The 24,022-nt window shown below is 40.1% G+C and overlaps 1 protein-coding gene across 3 annotated transcripts in view; it reads left to right on the top strand.

Moving 5' to 3' along the window:
- The window catches only part of SLC6A1 (solute carrier family 6 member 1), a 42,280-nt gene that overhangs the window by 5,549 nt on the left and 12,709 nt on the right, over positions 1–24,022 (top strand). The window lies entirely within an intron of this gene.

The following is a 24,022-nucleotide window of genomic DNA, read 5'->3' as shown; positions in this document are numbered from 1 at the left end:
CTGCTTGGAGAGAAAATATTATTCTCTGTCTATGTGATATTGCTTTTTAACACATCTCTTAATTTCAGGCTACGACAACTGTTTCCTCACTGCATGACTATTTTCTCAGTGAAACTGAGATGAAATGAGGCAGCTGTTTTAAAAACAAATATCACAGGAATAAACATGGCCTCCAGTTGTGGTTACAACAAGGGGGCACTGTTTAGTATTCTTCTTTCCTCTTCCGTTGTTTTTAAAGGCTAATGAAAGCCTAAGGAGATGAGTTCATAAGCCACACTAGCAAAATCCCTATTATTGCGCTGATGATGAGCCTTGATAGTGGTGATTTTTTTTGTACATGCTGCATCTTTGTTGCCTTCTGTAAATGCTACATGTGGCAGGAAGGGATAGACAGTGACACAGATGCTTTAATTATTATTTGACTACATTTCTTAGGAGCAGCTAAGACATCAGTTCTTCCTGAGCCCAGAAGAACAGGACCTGCTGGGCTTCTCCTGTGCTTCTCTGCTTGGGATGCAGTGTTTGCTTGGAAGCTGGAGTATGGCAGCAAGGGCAGGGGGAGTTTCTAGCAGCAGTGAGCTTCTCGAGACCTGCTATTCCTTCTGCTGAAAGAGGCTCCGTGAAACTGGGCTTTGCTGATCTCAAAGCTTGGATGTTTCCTGAATAGATAGGGGTTGTTGGAGCAGTATCAGCAGGCATCATTCATCTCATTGAGATGGCCATTCTGGAGTCTGGTCTTGCTTCTGACCTTGTGTGCCTTCAAAAGCACCAGTTGTCCCAGACCTGGCACTAAAGGTGGCTGGTCTAGTTAAGGGCAGGTTGTGTTCAAGACACTTAAATCTTCCTTTCTGAGAGTGCTGTGAGCATAATTAAGTCAAATCTAGCTGTGTAAATTGTGTTCTGTAGCCTGATGGTTTCTGTCAATCATAAGAATGCTTATGATGTGCCTTTAATGTTTCTTCTTAAGAGCCCTGAAACCCTCCAGTTTCAAAGCATTTCTGTTTGCATGGACCTATGTGTATTTCAGGGGGGATAAAACCTCTTGCTGGCAACTTATGGAAGATTCGTCAAGGGTCGCTTTAATAAATTAGGTTATTTACTTCTGCCTGAAATTCCCTGGTTGGTGACCAATGGGAACTTTGTATTAAGCTGTGCGGAGCATAATGAAGTTGCTGTAGTGCTTTGATGTGGAAATGCCTACATACATTCCCCCACACTCCAGTAACAACTGCTTTTAAAAAATGAAAGGTGGAAGGAGTGCTGCTATTGACTGAAAAAGCTTCCTTAAAGTATCCAGGGATGGGTTTATATCAACTAAATACAGACTGTAACGGGAAGACTGTAAATTTTGATGATAGTTCCTTAGAACTTTAATTTTTGGACGTCATAAAAATTGGAAGTCAAATTATTTTCTTAAACTTTTCTGCAGGTAGTTACAAATGCAACCATTTTAACTACACATATATGGTAGCAAAGTAATTAATATTGCAATACATGTACAGTAAGATGACCTACTACAAAGCCATTCTTCATCAGCAGAGTTACTGAGCTGACTTTTTTTTTTGGAATTAAAAGGCTATAGTGAACTGGCACTGTGTTTGCCTCACTTAATGAATACGGTTATATAAGAGTTGCTTCCCCTTAGCTGATTGAATTGTATTTCCCATGCCACTTCTTGCTTTCCATGTTGCTTATAGATTAGCAAAACAGGCTTTGCTGTATTTTCTGCTTTTCTTCTTGTATCTATTCTTCAGGCTTATTAGCACAAAGTAGCTTTGAGCCATGGCTTGGACACCAGAGATTCTGAAAGCTTCAAATAGCCATAATAATGGAGCAGGATGAAGGATGCTGGTCGCCATGGGAACAGTGCATGTGCCACACAAGATAATGTAACTGCTGTGGTGCAGAGATCTGTGCTGCATATTGATTGCAAGATTTCTTGGATTCCTTTTTCATTTTTTGCTTTGCACTGTGTTCCACCCAGCGAGTGAGGGAAGCTTAGCAGCTAGACTAAATCCAGAGAGGTTTTGCTAATTTGAAATATAAAGTTGACTCTTCCATGTGAGGAAAGAGGGTCACAGATACTTAGTACTTGGACGGCTTTTCGTCATGAAGTTGATGTCCAAACTGTGGTGTTAAACTGGAGTTAACCAAGTCATGGAAATGAGGCACTCAGGGTGAGTGTCCTGAGTTAGGAGTGCCACCAGAAGGCCCCAGGCAGCTGCGTACACCTTGTCACCTGCATTGCTGTCTACAGGGCCAGGAAGCCTGCCAGTACGCTGAGACTGTCCTGCGTTTTGGTAGTTTGTATTTGCCTTCACTTAAATCACTTTTGTGGCCCTCCTCTGGATGTGCTTTAGCAGGTCCACATCTCTCCTGTACTGAGGACTCCACATCTTGATGCATTACTCTGTATGAGATCTCAGTGCAGAGGGACAAGATCATCTCCCTTGCCTTACTGCTGCTTTTGAAGCAGCCCATCAAGAATACTGGTGAATACCCTTCCTCTTCTTTGCAGTCTTATGGTGTTGGTGTCTGTAAGTCTATTGCATTGGTTACACAAATTCCCAGTTTCAAGGCTGTGTTGCTTTTAATGAAGGCAAGAGCTGAGGTTATAGTGTGATATCTTTTCAGTATATTTTTTCTTTCCTTTCTGAGTAAAAACATTGTTTGAGAGGCTGCACTACAAACATGAGAGATGGGACCCACTGCAGCCATCTTGATTGCTGAGTATATTAAGTTGATGTTAACATTACATTAACATATTAGGTGACTTGTTTGAACTACACCAAATTAATGCCCTTGGATTCTAAGGGTGCAGGTCTGTTTAGAAATGCAGCTGCCCTTCCCTATCCCACCTAAACACACAGAAATCTCTGGCACGCAAGCTGGTTGGTGGATTGAATATGTGAATGCCCCAATAATCAGCATGAGTAATTTAGAAGGGAATAAGAATAAATAGTTCTGAAGAAAAGAATAAGAATGGGAAAGCGAGCCAAGCCCGTGCCTTAGGAGGATTGAGGTAGTTTGGTCTGTAGTTTGATCCCCAGTGTCTGGGCCTCTAAGGAGCAGGGGCAGGGTTCTGTTCTTTATGCACATACAAGCAAATGGAGACTGTCTTGGGTTTATCATCCAGAACTCCCTCTTTGAGGGTTGCTACCAGCCATTAAGCCTTCAAGAGGAAGCAGTAATACCTGATCAGGCATAGACACATGTGACAGAATTTCATCTTCATGCCTGGATGTAAAAGAAGATTGATTCTGCTTTGCAGTTACGCTCAGGGGGCTGCTTAAGGAAGATAATTTTCCCACATTTGCATTCAGCTACTCCAAGTGTATCAGTTTCCTCTGAGGATGATTTTCATTTTACACAAGAAGAGTTTCCAAGGAGGTGCTACATTTACAAGAGCAGTTGCCAAGGGCCTCCGAGGGACCTGACAGATTTACAGACTGATGACATACTGCCAGTGTAGTCTCAATGGGAATCCGATTTGATATAAATAAAAAAGAATTGTTCAAGGGCAGCGTCAAAAAGCATATTAGGCCAAGAAACATTGTGGTTTGTCTTGATGTAGTTTCTCTTACAAAAGGGAATGGAACTGTGTTTGTTTATTACAGCTCTATACTTTTTCCAAATTTGAAATACAGTGATGAAGCTCATTTTTATTCTGTCAGTCTTTGTGGTGAAGCGGGTTGGATAAGAATAAATAGGTAGTTGATGAAGATAAGCATGTTGAGGGAGGTGGGAGTGTTAAATGAAAATTGCTTAATGACTACTTTTTTAATATTTAAGAGCTTATAAATCTTAGCCAGAACGGTTTGTTAGTGGGTAACTGCAGGTTTGGGGGTGGCCTTGGTGGGCCTTTGAAAAACTCCAGGAAGACAACAACAATTTTAGTGTCTTTTTTTTCTCCCCCCCCCTTCTGTAACACAACTGTTTGCAGATCACATCTGTGCCAGCACTGGCATTATTAGAAAGGCAACCCCATTCATTTGTTCTTTTGTCCTTTATAGAAGGACTTGCTGCCTTGTCTTTTGGGTAGCACAAAAGCTTTTTTCTTTCTGAGGGACAAATGCTGTCTGAGTGAATCCTGTATGATTGGTTTCATTTCATGAGACCATTATGTTTGCCTTTACTGCTATTTTTGAAGCTTCAGGGGAAAAAGAAATGCAACAGAAATGCATTGCGAGGGCAGAGCTGCTTATATGGTGCTTTGCTTCAAGTGGTTAAAGAAAAGTGAGATGTCTAAAATATGGCAGCTAAGAATGTGAATACTCATGTGCTAGTGAAAAGCCACGTGTACTGTGGCTACAAATCCATTTATGGATGTACTGTGGTTTCCATTATATCAGAGGTGAGGTGGGGGGAATAATATTCCTTCTTTATAGGTAATAAAGATGTTGCCCTGAAGCATATTGTATTAAGGATCCCTGAAAAGCTATTGCAGCTTATTTTTGACACAGCGTATGATGGGGATTAATCACATTGCCATATTGCAGTTAAGATTAGCTGCTCACTCACTCCATGCAAACAGAAATTGCACCGGTAGTGGGTAGCACTGAAAAACACAGTATGGCAAAAAAAAAAGTGTGCAGGAGATTTATGGGCAGTTTTATTCCCATGGGTGACAGAGGTGTGCATGATGTATCTGTTGTACTTCCCTTCTGGGTAGAAAGACATATAATTAATGACACTGCAAAGGAATGGCCCCAATGAGTGTAACATTACCTACCCTCTGCTGTCCTCTTTGGAAAAACTGATGGAAACTATCAAGGCCCAACTCCATGCTTGCCTTGCTGCTTGTGGAGCCTTTGGGTTGCACAGGAGGAAACAATGCAGATTGATGCTGGAATGGTTGCTGCTTGCCGCTGCAAGAGCGATTGCCCTTTTTTGGACCTTTTGGCTTTAAAGAACAGCCAAGGAATATAACTGGGCACTTTTCATCTTTCATCTACTGTTTTGTTCCACTCGGTCACCCACTCTTTGACAGTATAGTAAAAAGGCAGTCTGCTGTAACAGATCAAGCCTTTCCCAGCAGGTGAGGAGTTTGATGCTGCTCTCCTTGAAGAGGTTAGCTTTGAGAAAAGAGCTTGAAACTGGAGAGCTTTGAGTAGCAGCAGGTAGCTGCCCCAAAGTGCAGCATGTCACATTTGTTGCTGTTTTTTTGCTTGCTTCTGGATTAGAAGCATAAACCAGGAAAAAAAAATAAAAAAGAAATAAAATCTGAGTTGACGAATGCTGCAGCCATTAAAACAAACAACAAAAGGATAATTAAAAAAAGAAAAATAACAACCCACCACACATAAGACAAATATCAGAACGAAATGGAGTTGTTGCTTGGTACTGCAGAACACAATAGATCATTACACTCTCGTGTCTCAGCCTATCTTGTGTATGAGAGCAAAATATATTGCTGTCTACGGGTATTTTTTCATCAGTGTTGCCTTCATGCACTTCAACAGGGATGGCACTATAAGATTTATGTGGGTACCATGCATTCTGCTGTACTTATGTTATCACTTGTTATGCTGAGTTGATTTCTATGCAAAGCGTTATGTGAGTCTACCTGCTGATTTGCTACATTAACTACAGTGAATAATTGAGAGGAAAGCAGGAAGGCATTTGCAGGATTTGTGAGAAGTGTTTGTATTTCTGAAGTGTTTGGTTGAACAAGATGTCAGTTGTCCAGCAGTGTTTCTTCATGATGTTTCTGCCTCCAGGATGGAGGGTTTACTCGTAGCCAGTAGGAATGAGTGCTTCTCCAGTGGGTAGCTGTGGACTGGTACTGTTGTTAATGGAAAAGCCCAGGGACCCAGCTATAACTCTGCTGACCTCAGTACACTTGAGAATAGTTACTGTCAGAGTTCTGTGCATTCAGACATGGTTATGGGGAGCACAAAATACTGACTCAGTCAACAGCTGTGCTGCCATGGCTTTCTAGGGGGATGTTCCATATTTCACCAGGAGCATTGCTCTGTCTAGGGGAAGGTGGCTATTATGAAAGAATGCTGCTTCCCCTGTTTTAATTATTTTTTTGTAAGACGAACTCAGTCCCTGTTACATTGTACCACTGTTGCTGCCACAAATCTTTGTCACTTCTCAAATGGCAAAATAAAAGAACTTGCATTCAGTTTAGAGCAAGGCTCTGCGATTCATTTGAATGATGATGGCAGCTTCTTTAAAATCAGAGGTGAAACTCTATCAGTGGTTGGACATGCAGAAGAATCTGAAAAATACGTAACAGGAATATTCTGAATGATTTGTGTTTGAGGATGTCTGAACTGTCTTGCAAACAAATGTCTACAACATCACGGTTTATTTCTAGGGAACTTTATTTAGCAGGAGCCTGAGTTATCACTGCTGTCTAACAGTCAGCGTTCACAGTTTTTGTGAAAGATCTACTACTACAGAAATAAAGAGCTTGCTTTGTTTACAGGAGGAGGTGGTGGGGAACATCCTTCAGGCAGTTGTTTATAGCTGCTGACATGTAATAGAACACGAACATGCCTTTGCTTGTGGAATCTTAGATTGGCATCTTTACAGGGAATCTTCAAGGGTAGCTTAAAGTTGACAATTTGTCATCTGTCAGTGATAAGCCCTAAAAAGAGCTGTTGTATGCACTGGAGTGTGTTATGCATAATAAAAATCACTGCAAGAGTTAGAAATGGTAGTTTGTATTCAGCAGCTGAATTATGTGAGGTATGGAATGCTGTCTTGTGTGGAACATTCTCAGTTAAGGGGAATTGCTAATAGAGGGCTGCAAGATTTGGTCCAGTAGATCTTAAAAAGTGTAGTGCTATTTGTGGATATGATTGGCAGGCATAATCCCTTTCCCACTCTGCTCTGCATCTTTCTTTTCCTAGTCTGTGCCAGCCATTAGACCAAAACATAATTAAATCTAGTCTGTCAGAACCAAAGGAGATGAAAATCATTCATGGTACTATTTTTCTTTAGAAGGAAGATAGACACCATAATCCCACTGAGATCTGTGCTTATCTTTTTTTGGTTTCTTTATTTAAAAAAAATCAGCCATTGTTTAATATAATCCAGTGGTGCTCTTTTGCTTACTCTCTTAATGGCATGTACATCTTTCGTATTGCCTTCATGAAAGTCATGAATGGGAGATTTATTTTTAAAACAATATATGGCAATACTGTAATTGTTCCTTTCTTATATATTAAAGATTTTAAGGGCAGAGTAGGCTTTTGATAGTGCAAGGTACATCTTCCTTGAGTAAATCTAAACCTGTTAAAATTACTTAGCAACACTGCAAGGACACCTGAAGGATCAAGCAAGAGAAGCTGCCATCCTTGACTCTCGTGTTTCCTCCCTCTTCCTGTATTATCTCCAAGCAGTGTGTCACCTTCAAAGACGTGGCAGGGAACGTGGGACCTCATGGTACACAATCAAATAAAATTTAGATTGGGAAGGACTCGTGGAGGCAATCTGGTCTGTGCATGTGCACTGGGAGTACTGGTTATATCTGCATATAAGTGACTTTTAGAAAGCTTTGAACAAATGAAGGAGTTCTATGTGTGTTACATGGGTTGTTCACTTTCTCTGCTTCTTCCAATTTTGTCATTGCAAGCAATTTTTTTTTAACTGTGCAGAGATAAATATTTCTGTCCTTACTGTAAGAACTTTGTGGTACTTTCTCAAACTGTTCTTTTTCTCCACAGTTATGTGATGTGATCTCAGCATCAGTGAGTGCTGAGAGTAGTCACTGCTTAATAGAACTAAGCCTTCAGTTTGCACGGTTTGAAAGTGTATGTGGATCACGTCCATTACAACTGACTTAGATTAGTTTGATTAGTTTAGAGCTGAATTGAAGAAGGAAAGGAGACTGTATCTGTGCTATGCAGATAAGAACTAACATTTGCCTGCGAGGAAATCTGGTTTGTTCTGCCACTCTTATTTTAATTATGTACCCATTTGGGACTGTTTGAGCATAACTACTATGCATTATTCTTTGGGAGACCTTGCTTCCTGGGTATCTCCTGGAACATAATGCTTCAGAGGAGTTTGGATGTGTTGCTCACATTCAGTGCTGTCCAACCCAGAAAGGTTTCTGTTTTTCTGGAGAGAAGATGCAAGGAATCAGCTACTGTCTAAGAAGCAGAAACAGATCTTTTATTTTTTGCATTTCACTTCAGGAAAATGATGCCTTTTGGAAAGCAAGTGATTATTAAAGAATAAAAAAATGATAAGGAATGTAAATCAAAGCTTTATTATTTAAATCCAGATTTCATTGTGCTGGTTACTGGGAAAAATAAGGGAAATTGTTGTGTGTGTGCTTTGGTACGAACAGGTGCAGCAATTGCTTTTGAAATGAGTCCAAGCAAGTAACATTAAGTCCTCATTTTACAACTCACTGATTGCTGTGCAAAGAGCAGAACTTCCCAGCAGCATAAGCAGATATAATTCCATTGATAGCTTTGGCTCTGCGCCTATTCACTTAAATCAGAACTTAAATTCATGCCTCAGTAAACAAAACCTATTATATTATATAGGTCGGTATTGGTTTTGGGACAGTTATGTGTATTTTTGAATGTTTATCCTTCCCAGGTTAACTCTGCATTCCCCAAAAGGACCACGCTTGGCTTTTTAGCAGCTTAAATACATAACTTTTGCTTGCTTTGTTCAAACAGACAAGAACGAAAAGGAAATTAGGCTGAGAAACATTGATGTCTAGAGCTTGTGTTAAGGGACACAGAGCAGGGATGACCTCACCTCCTGAGCCTCAGTCCTACTGGCCAGAGCAACCTTGTCTTGAAAGACCCCAATTCAGTTATGCTAAACTTCTTCAGTGTTAGCTTAACTTCCAATATGTGATTGAATGTCAGTGGTTTAAAGTAAATCTTACGTGTTTTATGATGTGATGTAAAAATAGTGTTTTATTTGCCATCACTACCATCTATCTTTAATCGAAGTAGAAGCGATGCTCTTAGAGCAGTGTTGTTTCATGTTTGAATGGTGACACTTCCAACTATAAACGGCCTAGAAAATTGTTATCTGAAAATAAGAAAAACTTGATATGACTATTGTACACCCAGCGCTCAGATTTGCAGCGAATTGCCAGCCTTTCAATACCTGACACTATGACAAGTGCTCACCCTGCAGGCTTGAGCAACTGATCAGTACTATTGGCATACAATGAAGGCAGCACCTCGTAATGATGCAGGTATTGTTTTCCTTTGTTAGCACGCTGTACTTCGTATCAAGTTGTTTGAAGTTAGTGGACCTGGAGTCCCAAGGATAGAAAGCTGTTTATGTTACTTAGTGGTATTTTTATAACAGTTCTCATGCGTGTCAGATGATTTTTAACTTTATTTTCTTTGATGGCATCAATCACATATAAGGTAGAATTCGTCAGCTGTTAGAAAAGAACTACAGATGTACAGAATGCAATTACCAAAGCTGAAACTTTGCCATGATTCTGGATATATTTCTCTAAAAGTGTCAAGGAAGACTCCTATAACAGTCACAAATTCTGACGCTTACCTTTTCAATGGGATGCATAATGTGCAGCTATGAGCACTTTATGGGGAATAATGCTGCAGAAATAATTTGCCTGGCATATAAATTGTTTCTGCGTACCATATGTCATGTGATAGTATTCCTCAGGAGAAGGGAGAGAGACAGCTGAGCTGCCAAGCAGTTTAGATAAATAGTCTGAAAAGGACAAGCGTTGGTTACAGGAGGATACAGGTAATTAGTACAGCCTGTTGTTCCAAGTTTATTTCTTCATCTGAGCAGCCATGTATTACACTGCAAATAAGTGAAACTGCTTTGGACTCATCTGTAAATTAATTTGCGTGCCCAATGGTACTCCATATTTTATAGCTTTGTGTTGTTTGGGACTGTTAAGGTTTTCTTGCAAAAGTCTCGGTTATTCACTTTCTTGGATAGAACCTGTGATGTTGCCTAAGCTAGAAGAAATAACAGACAAAGAAGCTTTTGAGCATCATGAAGCACGAAATACTTTGAGTCTTGATTTTATTTTTAAGTCCGTTTAGAGGGATGTATCTAAGATCTCTATAAAGAAAAAAGGCTTGAAAAAGTTAAGAGGCAGGAACAAGAAATGCTAGAAGCAGCAGAGGACTGAGTGTAATGTGTAATGGATGGACTGTTGGGCTGTGTTGCAATGGACAGATTTTTTCCAAAAAGTGTACTGAAGAATAAGGTTTATTTGTTTGTTTCTTTTACCAGAAGGTAAGAAATGCTCAAATCTTAATATTCATTCAGATTTTGATACGTTTCGTAGACCTCTGCTTGCCTGAAGGCCAGAGGAACAGAACTTGGAAAACCCTGGAGAGCGCACAAGAAATAAACACCATCCAAATGTGATTTCAGACAGTAAATACAGAGACTCGTTCTTTTCATATATCCTGTCTGTCATTGTTCTGGCTGTCAAGATAAGTTCCAGGAATCTTATCATATGATAGTGTGCTTATCCTCATCACAGGCTTATTTCACTTATCTAAGGTTTCTGTTGTGGATGAGTGAAGACATAATGATACAGTGTAGTTCTCTGCTCTCTGAGATGCTTCCAAAATGATAATGTGATTCCCTAGGGTTGCTAGGACAGTAGCCTGGAACCCCTTCATAAATCTTCTCTTGATCCTGTGACGTATCATTGAAAGCCAAAGGTCATTTGTCTGCAGGATTTGATAATTTCTGCTCTGTACTACAGTAGAAGAACCATCCTGGTAACCCTGGCATGTGTGCTTCCAATGCTTTTAAAATCTCATTCTTCTTTCATTGTTACTGAACATGAACACCTAAAGGACAGTTTTTCCCTTTCTGCAGTCCTCTTTTGGTGGTGGTGTCTTTCACTGCTTCCTGTATAATGTTTCCTCTTGACATGGCAGCTGAAAGCGAGCGTTTTCTCAGGCTTCACAAAGGGCTGAGGTGGTCCTTCCAGTCAGAGAGAATGCAGCCAGTCTGTGAGTAGTCTGGAGATGGGTTGTTGTTTTTCATTTGCTATCTGCTGTGTGTGCTCTGACACTGCTCCTCTTCATCTGGAGATTGTCCCAGATCCAGACAGAAGGAGAGGCAAACTGGAAGCTTTTTGAACAGAACCAATACCAGAATGAGAATATGCAGGAACTGGAAATTCAGAAGTTGAAGGATTTCCTGCACCACAAAACACAAGCTCTTTCCTATTGCAACATGAAGTGAACTCTGCTGCCATGGTTGTCCTCTCCAAACTTAGTATATGCTTGACCTCATAGTATTGCCCTTACTTGCTTTTTCTCTATCACTTCAGGATTCCCAAAGGACAGCAGATGTAATTTTTGGGGTATTTTGGGGAGAGGATGTGTTTTTGTTTTGTTTCAATCCCCCTTTTGTTGCTTCTTCTGAGAGCTGCGCTCCCTAGATGGAAGATACAATGGCTATATGAATTGCTATTTAATCAGGGATGCTAATTAAGTCTTAACTTTTAATGCTTTCATGGGAGAACTGTGAATGACTTGCAGTGGCTGGAATTGCAATTGCAGGAATTAAGTTGCTCTCAGCTTGGTGGGATCAGAAAGTGCTATTTTATGAGGGATATTTAGGATATCTGGGTTTTAGAGGCATTTTGTGTTCTTCCTCACTTCTTAGTCTGAACATAATACTTGATGTTGCTTTTAGAAGGAAATAATCTGAAAAGGTGAGGCAATGAAGAATAAAAAGGAACACATTCATTTCAGACTTTTAAGTAGTGTTTTGTATGTGTATAATTACAGTAGTACATCCAATTTTATGACACGGAGTTAATGCAATTGTTGGATAAATACAAAGCCATTCTTAGCAGAATACTTACTTAGCTTTTCAGCATTGCTGGTTTAGTGTTCAAATTCAATAGGGGAACCAAGTTTCTTTGTCATGGCTGTCTGCTCTTTATCAGGTACTAACAAAGGGTTCCTACTTTTGGGCCTTGGTAAATCTTTTCAATCAAGTGGGTTAGACTAACTACAGTGGATGAGACTGGAAAAAGTTTGGAGACAGTGGGCTATGGGACAAGAACCATCAGCTGAAGTGGAAGAAAATCTTTAGTGTATTTTTCAGGCTTATGTAGTAGAGAGAAAAAACAAAGCCAAAACTATACATTACAACAAGTAGTGTGTATCATGTGTCATTCCTATTTGACATTATGGGCAGAAGGGAGAAGAAAAATATTCTTCATTTTTTTTTGTCTCTCACCATCTCAAACGCACATCTTCTCAAGGCAGCTTGGAAAGGCACAGTATTTTGGGGGAAAAAGTAATTCAGAGAAATGTCAAGTATGTGACTTAGGAGAGAGTACACAATGGACTTAAAAGATTTTAAATAATAAAAGCACGATAGCTTCTGGGGCTGGAATAGGTGTTCTCAGCTTTGATTTTCATAGAATCATAAAAAGGCTTATGTTGGAGAGTTTTTCTTCACAAGAGAGGCACTCCAGCTGTTTGATCACCTTTGCAGCCCTTTTGCCAGAGAAAACCCTTATTTTCCTTCCCTATTTCTGCCTCACTACTTCAGCAGTCTCTGTAATCCTTATCATTTCTCTGTAGGACTGGAGGTAGTGAAAATGGAAATGCAAAAATTGGGGGATGGTGAACACGAAGAAGGTGTTTGAAGTCAGCACAATAATGCCATAAGGAGCAGTGCCAGATCTTGCTGAGCAAAGGTCATATGGTCTCCCTTTACTTGAAGAGCACAGGTTAGGATATTTCATTTTCTTTTGGATGAGTACATTAATGTAGTGCACTGTATTCTTTCTCAGCAGCGTGCCACTTGTGTTGCTGAAGTATGCTAAACTGTAACACCGTGATGACAAACTGGCAAAGACTAACTGAGGGCAACAGAAGCTGCATACAGCAAATGACATTGAAATTACCAGTGCCAATGTAGTTGAGCAAATAAAGCTAACTCAGCAGATGAGCTTGGGTACTAGACATGCTACAGTGGGTTAGCTGATGAGCTTACTTGAATGGGCTGCATCCAGCAGCGAGTTAGCTTTTTCAGAGCCAATTTAACTGTCTTGGTGCTGGACTGAATCGTTTAGTGTAGACATGTTCTGTAGTTTGTGATGCATGGAATTACCACTAGCACCCTGAATTTCTCTCATCTGTGCATAAACATAATAAAGTAATCTGAAATGGTGCCATCCTGGCTTCAGTCTGCTCTCAAGCAGAAGTGATGATTCTAACAGTTGAAACAAAAGCCAAGTCTTTCTATTTTGCATTTTAAACCTGTACCCAGAGCTGGGATGTGCTAGTTTTATCACACAGGATTCTTCCATGTCTGTTCTATGCAAACCTCATTCAGACTTCGGGTTACTCCTACCCTGCCCTCCTTGTGATCAAACTCAACATGTGAGGAGAGGAATCCTTGGAGATTGTGTTGGGTTTGTGAGGCAGATGCCCAGCCAAGGTAAAAAATACCCCACAGATGTCAGGCATTATATTTTATGTGCAAAGTTCTGGATACCCAATTACTATTTAGTGTTCCTTCAAATAAATGGAAATCGGTTAGCCAACTCTTTTGGGTACTGCAAATTGTGCTCTCATTGTGAGTGGAAAAACGCAGGTGTTTTATAAACTCGATTCTCTGGAGTTCATAGTTAGTGACCTTTGAAAACTTGTGCTACTCCTTTACCTGCTGACTGACCTCTGTATACACAGAGGTCACACTCTGAAACATTTCTAGCCAATCAAACATCTGATCCTCAAGCTTTAGCAAATGTACCTTTTGAATGCTGGAACCAGTTCCAGGTTGATCAGTTCCTGGTGGCCTTGGCAAGCAGCTCTGGGTGATCTTGCACGCGCAGGGAGGTTGGACCTCATGGCCACCGAAGACCCCTTTCAACCTCATTTGTTCCATGACTCTGTGATTTTTTTGGATGATTGTGACCATCTTATCTCTTTTCATATTACTGTAAAATAGGAAAATGACCATATATTGCTTTTGAGCATTTAAAAGCTGTTACATTCTATGTTATAATGAGTTGCTCTTGGTAAGAGAACTGTGAGTTATTGTGCATGACCAGTATTTCCATAGGTTGATCCAGTGAGCAAATACATGCTTTTCTAAGATCTGTTGCACATTTTACCTAGAAATCTGCTTGAAAGATTGTCTAGACAGTGCTGATAAGTGAAGTGGAATGCATCGATCTTGAGGAGGATTAAGTGAAATCTTTGAAAAGGAGAATGGAATAGAACATATACTAGTGTATGGCAGCCGTGGAATGGATCCAGCCAAAATAACTTCAGGAGTCTGGAATCCTGCTGATAAATAACATTGCTCATCTATCATCCGTAAGCAGCTGAGAGTGCTTGATTGGCAAGAAAATATAACTATCCCAATTTTCAGGCTATTTTCCCAAATAAATTAAGAGACAGTATTATGCATCTGTGATTGCCTAAGGACACTTCTTTCAGATCACCATTTGAGGAAATTCTGGCACAATAATCTAATTTGAATGCGCTGTAAATAGGGGTCATTCATTAACACGTGAATGCCAGAAATGTGTTCCATAGTGTATATATGATCAAGTTCTTCCAGTAAGGGTCCTTTCTGCCAGCTCAGAGCAAAGCAGAGTGACAGGCATGCTATACAGGTGATTAAGACTTGGAGTGCTTTGGGATCACACCTAAAACTGAATTCCTGATGGTTTTAGGAGTTTCTCTGCTTGTGGGTTGGACCAAAATTGGTGTTAGAATGCAGAATGGAGTGCTCTATGGCTGCTGCTGCAGCTGGTGGCTCATGTTACACTGTTGGTTTTCTTATTTGGTTTGCTGGTTTGGGATTTGTTTTTTTGCTTGTATGGTTTGGTTCTTCTCTCTCTCCTAATCACATCCAGTTATGCTCTTTCACCTGGGTTAGAATTCATATGGTTCGAGTAATTTCAGATAAGCAGAAAAATATTAATTTTTGAGAGAGGCTGAAATGGACGTCAGTGACTGAGGAGTAGGTGGCTTCATGCAACTCCTGCTGTATGGGATGGGCTGAGACAGCTAACTGCTGACTTAACCAACGTTTTGGTTATAGCTGGAGTTCTTGGAGCAATCCAGCGAGGGAGGAAGTTTGAGCTGTGTTTGATTTGCAGTTAATTGTATTAATAACTGCACTATTTGACTAAATTCTTGAATCAGAAGTATGCACAGGTTTTATTTTTCTAGAGTTGAAAGGTGATTTTATTTCCTCTCTGAGAAAGTATTCATCAACCTGGATTGTGTTCTGGGTATCTTAATGTAGTTCTTATACGTGCTTAGGGTTGTTAGTTTGCAAATGATGATTGAATTAGCAAATTAGATTCATACACCCTGGGCAAGTGCTGCAATTGTATGGCTGTAAAAGTTTGAGGAGGGAGTGAGGAGAAAGGAATTTCCTAAAGGAAAAAAATCACACTGAATTATTTACTGCAGCAAATAAGATTTTTGTTTGGAATAATTAAATACGTAGAACTTATTTTCATCTTTCCTAGACCGTCAGATGGGATTAAAGTGGAATCAGTACAAGTGTTCAAACCACCAGGTGTGGGTCTGGAGAGATGTTTCTTGATGTGCTATTGTTCAGGTCAGGGAGAAAGAAATAAATCTGGCAATCTTGCATTCTGGTGCAGGCTCCAGGACTCATCCTTTTTGAGAACAGAAGAAGCCACATGTGCAAGTAGCTGATATGAAAACATTTTTCTTCCTTTTTTTAAAGTTTTTCCTGATAGAAGACATACCTTTAGGAAAGGTCAAGTTTAACTTAATCTGCAGGCAAAAATAAGTAAAATCGTATCTCCTATGAATAATACTTCGTTCAGGTGGCTTATTATAAGAAGAGCTGGTGAAAGTATAAGCGATAACCCTCTCCTTCACCTCCTTGAGCGGAGTGTTTGCCTTCTGACAATCTAGTCTGGTCTTTATACTGAAAAATTCTGTTAGACTCCCAGATATCAAGAGAAGTCATGCATTGTACTTGCCGATACTAAATAAATTTCTACCTTTGCATGAACAGCTTTCCTTTTACAACATAAATGGACTGTGGGTTGAAACTGGAAAATTTAACTCTTTCTCTTTGGCAAGGTTTGGCTTACTGACAAGGTTCTTCTAATGGCTGCTTTATGAGACCCATTTGCCTGGTCTTTGCAACAAAGAAACTTATCCAGATGGCATAGTTTTGTCTGGAACATGCAAATTTGCTACTTCTTGTTGGTCTGGACTTCTGATCAGCTTAATTACCCCTGTTAAGTACTGCGTCAAGTGTGTCACTGATGGGTTTTTCAAGCCAAGCTGGCAAGCACTAGTTCTGTGTTATTGACTTTGAGGGGGAAAATGTCCCAGATACAGACTATAGTTTTTAGGTGGCAGCATTAGTCTCTGGATCTGAATTGTCCTGTTCTCTCCTTGAAAAGTGGGTATTCTCCAGATGGTGTCTTGTCTTAGTGTTTGATAATAGTGGCAGGCTTTAATTAATGATACAAAGCAACAGTCGGCTTTCAGTTATGAGTAATGGAGGTGCTGGTGCATGGATATGTTTTACTAAACTTACTGTAAATAAATGTTTTGTGATTTATTTTTTTTTAATTTTTTTAAAAATTCCTTTCATTAGGTAGGAACCAGCCTACCTTATGGTACCCTACTGGTACCTTGCCAAGTATAAATATGATCCCATTACAACACTGTAGAAGACTTGCTACCATGAGTGTATGAAGAATATAAGAAAAGGTTTGCATCTCTCAAAGATATTTAGCTCCAGAAAGCTTAGTCTGAGATTCTGCTCGACTGTCATTAAAGGATCTAGGACTTGGGGATGTAGTTTCCAACCACACAAAACGCATTTGTGTTTTGTTCAGAGTGGTGCCACTTTTTTTAGAGCAGAATCTGTCTCAACTGTTCCATTGTAGACCCAAAATGACTTGGGCCAGGAGTGAAACCTTGCCCTGTTGGTATTGCAATGCTATTGAGCCATCAATTAACAACAAAAGGTTTTCATTTGCAAAAGTGTCGAATATACCTTAAGCTCCTTTCTTTATTTTTCTTCTTTATGTTATAAGTGAAAATAAAGCAAAATGTTCTATTTATCTCCTACCCTGAGTCAACTTCTTGATTGTCCGTATCAATTAAAGACAAAGTTTTATGGATTTGCTGGGCACCTCAGTATTGCAGCTTCAGATTCAGGAGGGTGGAGAAATTCTTGTTGTGAATTAAATAGCATTAAGTTCAGAATGAAATGCCATTTAAAATTAAAGGTTTGGATTGAAGTTTGAGGATCAAAGAAAATTAGCGCAGAAAGAAAAAGTGGCTTTAGCTTGGAGCTGCATCTGCAAAAGCTAACCTCAAATTCAGAGCTTTCTTTTCTTTCTCTCTTCCCTCCCACTCCTTCCTTATCCTCCAAAAAGGATATTTCCTTTAGTTTTTCCTGAAAGAGGCTTAACTGCATTAATGTGTGTGTGCCTGCAGTCTTATTATTAATTTTTTTTTAATGGTTTGCAGTATAACTGCATCAAATCAAATGTATCAACTGTAAAGCCTTTTATTTAGGCTGAAAATAGGGCTATTTAAAATAAGCTATGATCTAAAATCTAGAGGCAGCACTCGAAATAGCATCATTTGGAATTAGCAGTGTTGGCAGCTGCTATTGTCAGTCAATAGGCCTGGAAATTGGACGTACAGCATCTGCCATAGCTGCCTCCTCTTCACCAGGCTTGGGGAAGTTCAGTCCGATGTTGTGTGTGGCTTCTAAAATTGGCTAAGAGTTTTTCTGAGTGTTGTGGGGGAGAAAATATGAATTGCATTAATGTGCTGCAGATTACAGGAAGCTTGCCTTGCATAAAGATGGCATCTAGAAATCTAAAAATGCAAACTGTTACCTCTGTTTGTCAGAATGTATTTCTACCCCCGAACCTGATGCATGGAACTTTGTGGATCCTGTCTTCTAGGTGGCTCTCAAAGTTTTAGACAACTTATCTCTCTGGATGTCATCCAAAGTGACTTGCCCACTGACACAGAGAAAATCTGATCTCAGATGTGCCAAGATGTCATCCTGTGAAGAACTTGTCCATGACACTTCTAGGCAGTGTTTTCAGATTTAACACAAACCCAAATAACCCAAAATTTAGAAACTGGAGGTGACTGAAGAATAACACAAACCAGAGGGGGAGGCATCCAGGACAAAAACATAATCTTTTCATTGCAAAAAGGCTGACATGCTATTAAACAACAGCTTTAGTAATTTGTGATTTATTTCCGTAGTGTTTTTTTTTGTCCTTTTGGCTTCAGAGTAAAACAGAAATGGAACATTTTGTTATTTTTCAGGCTAATAAAAGCTCATAAACACTAAGATTTCTCTTCCCACACCCTATTCAGATCTCTCAGCTCTTTCTGCTTGCTCTTTTTGTAGCCAGGAGAGACGTTTGCTTTTCTTCAGTCCTCAGGCACCTCTTCCATTCTTAATAACCTATTAAACGTGATAGAAAGCAGCTTGGCAGTCACTTCTGCCAGCTCCCTCAGCTCTCATGGTTGCATCCCCTTTTGCTCATAGATTTCTGTGCATTCAGTTTGCCTAGACAGTATCTGTCCAGATCTTCCTCAACCAAAGGGAAGCCTTCCTTTCCCCAAACTCTTTTATCTCCAGTATGTGGGATTCCTGAGTGGCAAAGTTAGAAGTAAAGACCAAAGCAAAGAAGGCATTCAGTATCTGCCTTCTTGGTGTCCTCCGTTACCAGGCACCCACCTCATTCAGCTGCAGATCAGCATTTTCCCTAGTCTTTCTTCTGCTATTGATGTGCTTAAAGAAGCCTTTCTTGTTGTCCTTGACTTCCCTCACCAGATTTCAACTCCAAGTAAGCATTAGCCTTCCTTGTATCCCTGCAAGCCCTGACAACATTCCCGTATTCCTCCCAAGTGGCCAAATCCCTTTTCCACATAGACTTTCTTCTTCCATTTGATTTTCAGCGAGCTCCTTGCTCATCCATCTCCTGCCACTTTTGCCTGATCTCTTTCTCTCGGGTGCACTCATCTTGAAAGAAGTGGTGCTTGAATGTCAGCCAAGTCTTGGGTCCCTTACCTTCCAATTCTATGGCAAAGGCAAAGGCATTGCCTTTGCTGCAACTCCCCTTTCAGCAGTGGGCTCTTGTAAAGCAGTGTGGCAGTGTGAGTTCTGACATGAAACAGGACATTCATAGGGTGGTGATCAACAGCACCTGTACTAAATATGGGTAACTTCTGGCATGTAAAGCAATATGTTTCTAGCAAGTCTTGCACAAAACAACAGTGCTTCAAAGAGAAAAATATTACACATTGACAGATGGGATATTCTTGCAGACCTCAGACAAATCAAAATCTCTAGAGTCTTGTTCAGCACACACAGAAGGAAAGCAGAGTGTTTTGTATCATGTTTTCACTAAGGGAAATATGTGTATCTTTGGGGATGGAGCAGCTGCCAGTGAAATAGGCGAGCTGCCAATTTTTGTGGGCTTCTAACAGTTATTTGTAACCCTCAGCTGTTGGCTGTGGCAGTGTGAATAGGGAAAGAGCACAAACACCTTAGCTGGAGTCTGAAGTTGTGCCTGGGGTGTAGTCACTTCACGCTCTTTTTCTGTGGGCACTGTTTCAGAACTAAGTGTAGCAGAGGTCTTTTTTGGCTCGTCATTTGTGTGAATCGAAGTCTCAATTTATATCACAAATCATAAGGAAGATTTGGAAGTGGAATGTTATTTGCCAGCAAACATGTCTATAGCAGATCAGGATATTCTCTAGTTTGGGATGAGAAATAACCCCTGATTTACCATGTTGGTAAAAACTAGATGACAAACATTACCTCCAGTGAATTACACTGAGATTTTATTTTACAGGATGCTAAAGGATTTATAGGAAATTGCTGCTATTCTTTAAACAGGTTGCAGGCTGTCTCCTGGGATTGCCAGAAAGCCTTTGCGCTTATGGTATTTGTGGGTTTTTTCATTTGCTTAGCTCTAATGATAACAACAATAATAGAATTCATGGTTTGTTAAAAAATATAATTTTTTAAGAAATCCCTCATCTTTCCTCATCAAAAAGAACTTTGTTATGCATTATGCTTTTCATGGTTTGTTGTTGGTTTCTCACTTCAGAAAGAAACAGAGGCATTTCTGTAAAGGATTAAGGGATATATATCTGCTTAAGGATCTCTCCATTACACATTCTGATAGCGAGGCTATAGGACAGATAAGCTCTGTGTGCAATTTAGATCTCATTGTCTACTACATTAAGATTGAATTTCATGTTGGGAGAGTTCTGTATAGTCTGAAGATGAAATTCTTCTCAGTGCTGAACTGAAGCTGGACTTGGAGAGTAAATACTTGTGGTTTGGGCTCAAGATTAAGTCAAAGATATACATGGAGTGCCTGACCACTGGTCTGCATCCTTGGGTGACCTCAAATGTCCAATGAGATGGATAAGTGCTGTAGAAGTACTTGCACAACCAAAGAGCAGATGGGGCAGTATTTTTAGAAAACTATTTAATTATTGTTATTTATTACTATTATTAGTCCATTTTGTTTCTTATTTGTTTGTTTTTATTTACATGCTTACATGTAAATAAAAATTGCCCATAAAGGAAAAATCTCTTCCCAATAAGAATAGTACTTTCTGTATCTCAGGCCCAGTTCATACACTCCAGGACACTGCTGACATGAGCTCTTTTGCTATGAAACTTAGTACGTGTGGTGTTCTCTTGACTGACCAATACGAATAGAAATATTAGTGAAAATAACTCTTGGCAGCAGTGGGCTCAACTGGAGTCCCATTAAGGTCAGAGCAATCATACCTTCTAAGTTTTATGAAAGTGATGTGGCACTTTATATAATGGTGTTTCTTCAGAATTTATTGTATGGAGCTGCTGTAGTCTTGCCTTGTATGGAGCCCTCAGAGCTGCTGCACTCTGGGGAAGGAGGAGCACAATGGATTGGAGGGGAGGGGGTGCTCCACTTTGAATGAAGCAGAGGTTACAGGTTCTGTAGGAATGGCAGTTTCCTGCTGCACAGCTTCTGCACTGTTCCTTTTTTGCCTTTTGATATCACTTGTGAAAGATGATAGGAATATTGCTGTGGACTTTGATTTTATGCAACCAGTTCTAAACTTTTCAAATCCAATTTTATCCAGGCCAGAAGAGAGAAAAGTGCTTTTATTAATGAAGTGGCACTCTCTTTGTTCTGGTTTCCCTGGCTGTGCTTATTACCTTGGCTGTTATGTGTGCTTGGCTCTCTTGACTCATTCTTCTTTAATGTGGTGGTGATGCGGGACAACCACGTGGTATCTAAATCCCTATTTTAGAGGTCTTTCTCCTCTTGGCTGAGCAACCTTAGTAACTGAAGTCAAGGAAGCTCTATTGTGCATTGAGGAATGTGGTGGGAAGCTACCATACCCTTCCTAGTACACTCAGTGTTGGCACAGAGGTGCTGTGGGAGCAAAGGCTGACTTATTTAAAGGATCTCTCCAGCTTCTTTCCACAAACTGAAATGCTGAATTTCAAGTGTCCTACCTGCTCTACTGGCTGACAACTGTAATTTGTCTTTCCTTTCACCCAAGCCCAGCCACAAGGCTTACATAAGAATATTTCTGTGCCATTCCATGTTAAACTCATCTTAAATCCCAATCCCAATGATGGGAGAGAATTCCCAATCAGAGGGTGTGTGCCAAGTATCTTTGTTGCCATATCACCCACTCTTCATCTGGACTGTTGTATGCAACTCATAGTTTGCGAAGAACTACCATATATAAAAGTGGGTGGTGAGGGTACATCGTATGCCAGGGGCTACTGCTTTTGTTGTAATTTATTATTTCTTAGGCTTGGGGAAGGTTATTTTCCATAACCTGGAGGGCCAGTGTAAGGATGAGTTTCCTCCAACATTTTCTCCCATATAATCAACCATACGCACTCGCACACATATACTGCACATACTGTTCTTTGAGTATTCTTTTTGCAGTTTTGTTGTTGGTTGGTTGGTTTTTTGGGGGTGGTATTTTTATCGACCAAATATTCTCCAATATTTGGGATCTCCTGCTGATGCTGAGTCCATATTAAGTGCCAAATAAATGAATAAAGATCTAGTATGAGACCGGTTTACGAAAGTCCTAGAACATCCTGATGACTTTCACAGCCTCCTTTGGCCAGAAACACTTTCAGTTCTGCATCTTCATCAGTAGGTGGTGCTGGCTGGCCGCACATTTGTGAGTGCTCCGAGGCTGCCTGTGCCTTAATCTTACAAACATGGGTGAGGAGGTCAAAATTGCAACGTGATCTCAATCCAACCTCAGAATGGAAACACAGTTTTGTCCATAAAATGATGGTCTGTGTTGCCTAATGCAAAGGTTGTTGGGCTTCTGAATGGCTACCAGAATTGCTCAGACTTCTTGTGAGCAGTTGTTTTTGCTTTTCTGATTGAGGTGTAGCAGAAATCAAATATAAAGCCAGTAAGCATGGACTTAAGCTTTGCATTGAAGGATGCAGTTCAAGATTTGGTGAATTACATGTGGGAGAACCATACTTTTTTGGTACTTTTTGAGGGGATGTAATTGCAATTACTGCTCTGAATGCTTCATCAGTCTGCTACATGCTGCAGCTGAGATTAAGACTTGGTTAGCAAGGATGGGTTTCAGCTCACCCAGCTGGAAACACTTGCTGTGCAGATGTGCGTCAGTTATGTGCCCTGGCTCTATAATCAGTGTGGAGAACTCGCGCTTAGGTCAGATGGACCTTGCTGACACGAGGGCCTTCTCTGGGCACAAGGGAAGCCTGAAGCAACTAACTCGGGTAAAGAGCTCTGTGCTGGCAGTTCTGACATTTGCTTGGATTAATTCTGTCCTATTTTTGAGAACTTCAAGAAGCTAAGCTCTGATCGGTCATAGCACTTTTTTTTTTAATGTAGGCATGATGTCATTCTCTTTAAGAGCATGGATCAGTCTGAGAGAGCTGGGGGATGAGATATGGGTTGGCATCTCACTTTCTCTCCCCCTCAAGATGGCAGTTCTGAAATAGGAGCCTTTTCTACTTCATCATCTCAGATATAGGTACCTTTTATCTATGATAGAGATGCAGTGCCAGCCATGTCTCACAAGAAGGAAGTTTCCTGACGAGCAGATGTTAAGAATAACCTAGACTGTAGACAGAAATGGCAATTGGTATGCAAAGTTAAATAAGCTTGCATACAAATATGGAAAACTAAGCCCACAGGAAAGGGAAGGGAAAGATGTCTATACACAGAAGGACTTGTGAAGACAGGAAAGAACTTGTAGTAATTTTCTGCCTTTGCAATCAATCTTAAAGTAGAACAGGGAGGAAGTTTATAAGCATGATCCTTACCCCAGCAAATGTAACAGGTGATTCCTTCTCAGCTTCCAACTGAAGTCCTTTTTAATTGCCAGATATGTCCTTGTGTTTGTGGAGGATTAAGAAGCATTTTAATACAGCAATCTGAAATGGGAAGTTGAAGAAAAACACTTTTAGTGGGAAGTCATTTATTTTTCTTTTTCACGTAATTTACTATTAGAAGTGAATGACTAATGGTCTTGATCTACCTTTCTGTAAATCGATAAATAAATGTTAATCTTTGCAGGCGCTTATGTCCAGCATTGCCATAACATGGAGCTTCACACAGGAAGGTATTTCATTTGCTGAAGTGTCTGTTTTTGAGGACTAATGACTGCCAAATGGTAAAAGGAACTGAGAAAGGGGTCTGCCTAAAGAAAGCTCTCATGCATGGGCATATGGTAGACATGCAACAGAGTAGCTCACTGTGTTTTTGTCTTATAGAAATGGAGGTGTGGAAGCCTACATCCACTTCTGAGCTGATTGGAGTACCCTGTGTTCTTTTGCTTAATGCACATTTGCTTCCTTGATTTTTCCCTTATTTAAACTTTAAAAAAGCAGTACTGGCAGGTGAAAGAATTACTGAACTAACTGAGGTGTGCTTAAAACAGACTTGTAATGAAGCACATACATATTAAACTTAGTAGAACATTGTATTTTATTAATGACTAATTATAACCACGTAGGAAACCCAACATCGTTATCCAATATTAAG

Source organism: Excalfactoria chinensis, chromosome 12 (genome assembly GCF_039878825.1).
Source record: "Excalfactoria chinensis isolate bCotChi1 chromosome 12, bCotChi1.hap2, whole genome shotgun sequence".
Classification (NCBI taxonomy): domain Eukaryota; kingdom Metazoa; phylum Chordata; class Aves; order Galliformes; family Phasianidae; genus Excalfactoria; species Excalfactoria chinensis.
This window is presented reverse-complemented; position numbering and strand designations above follow the sequence as displayed.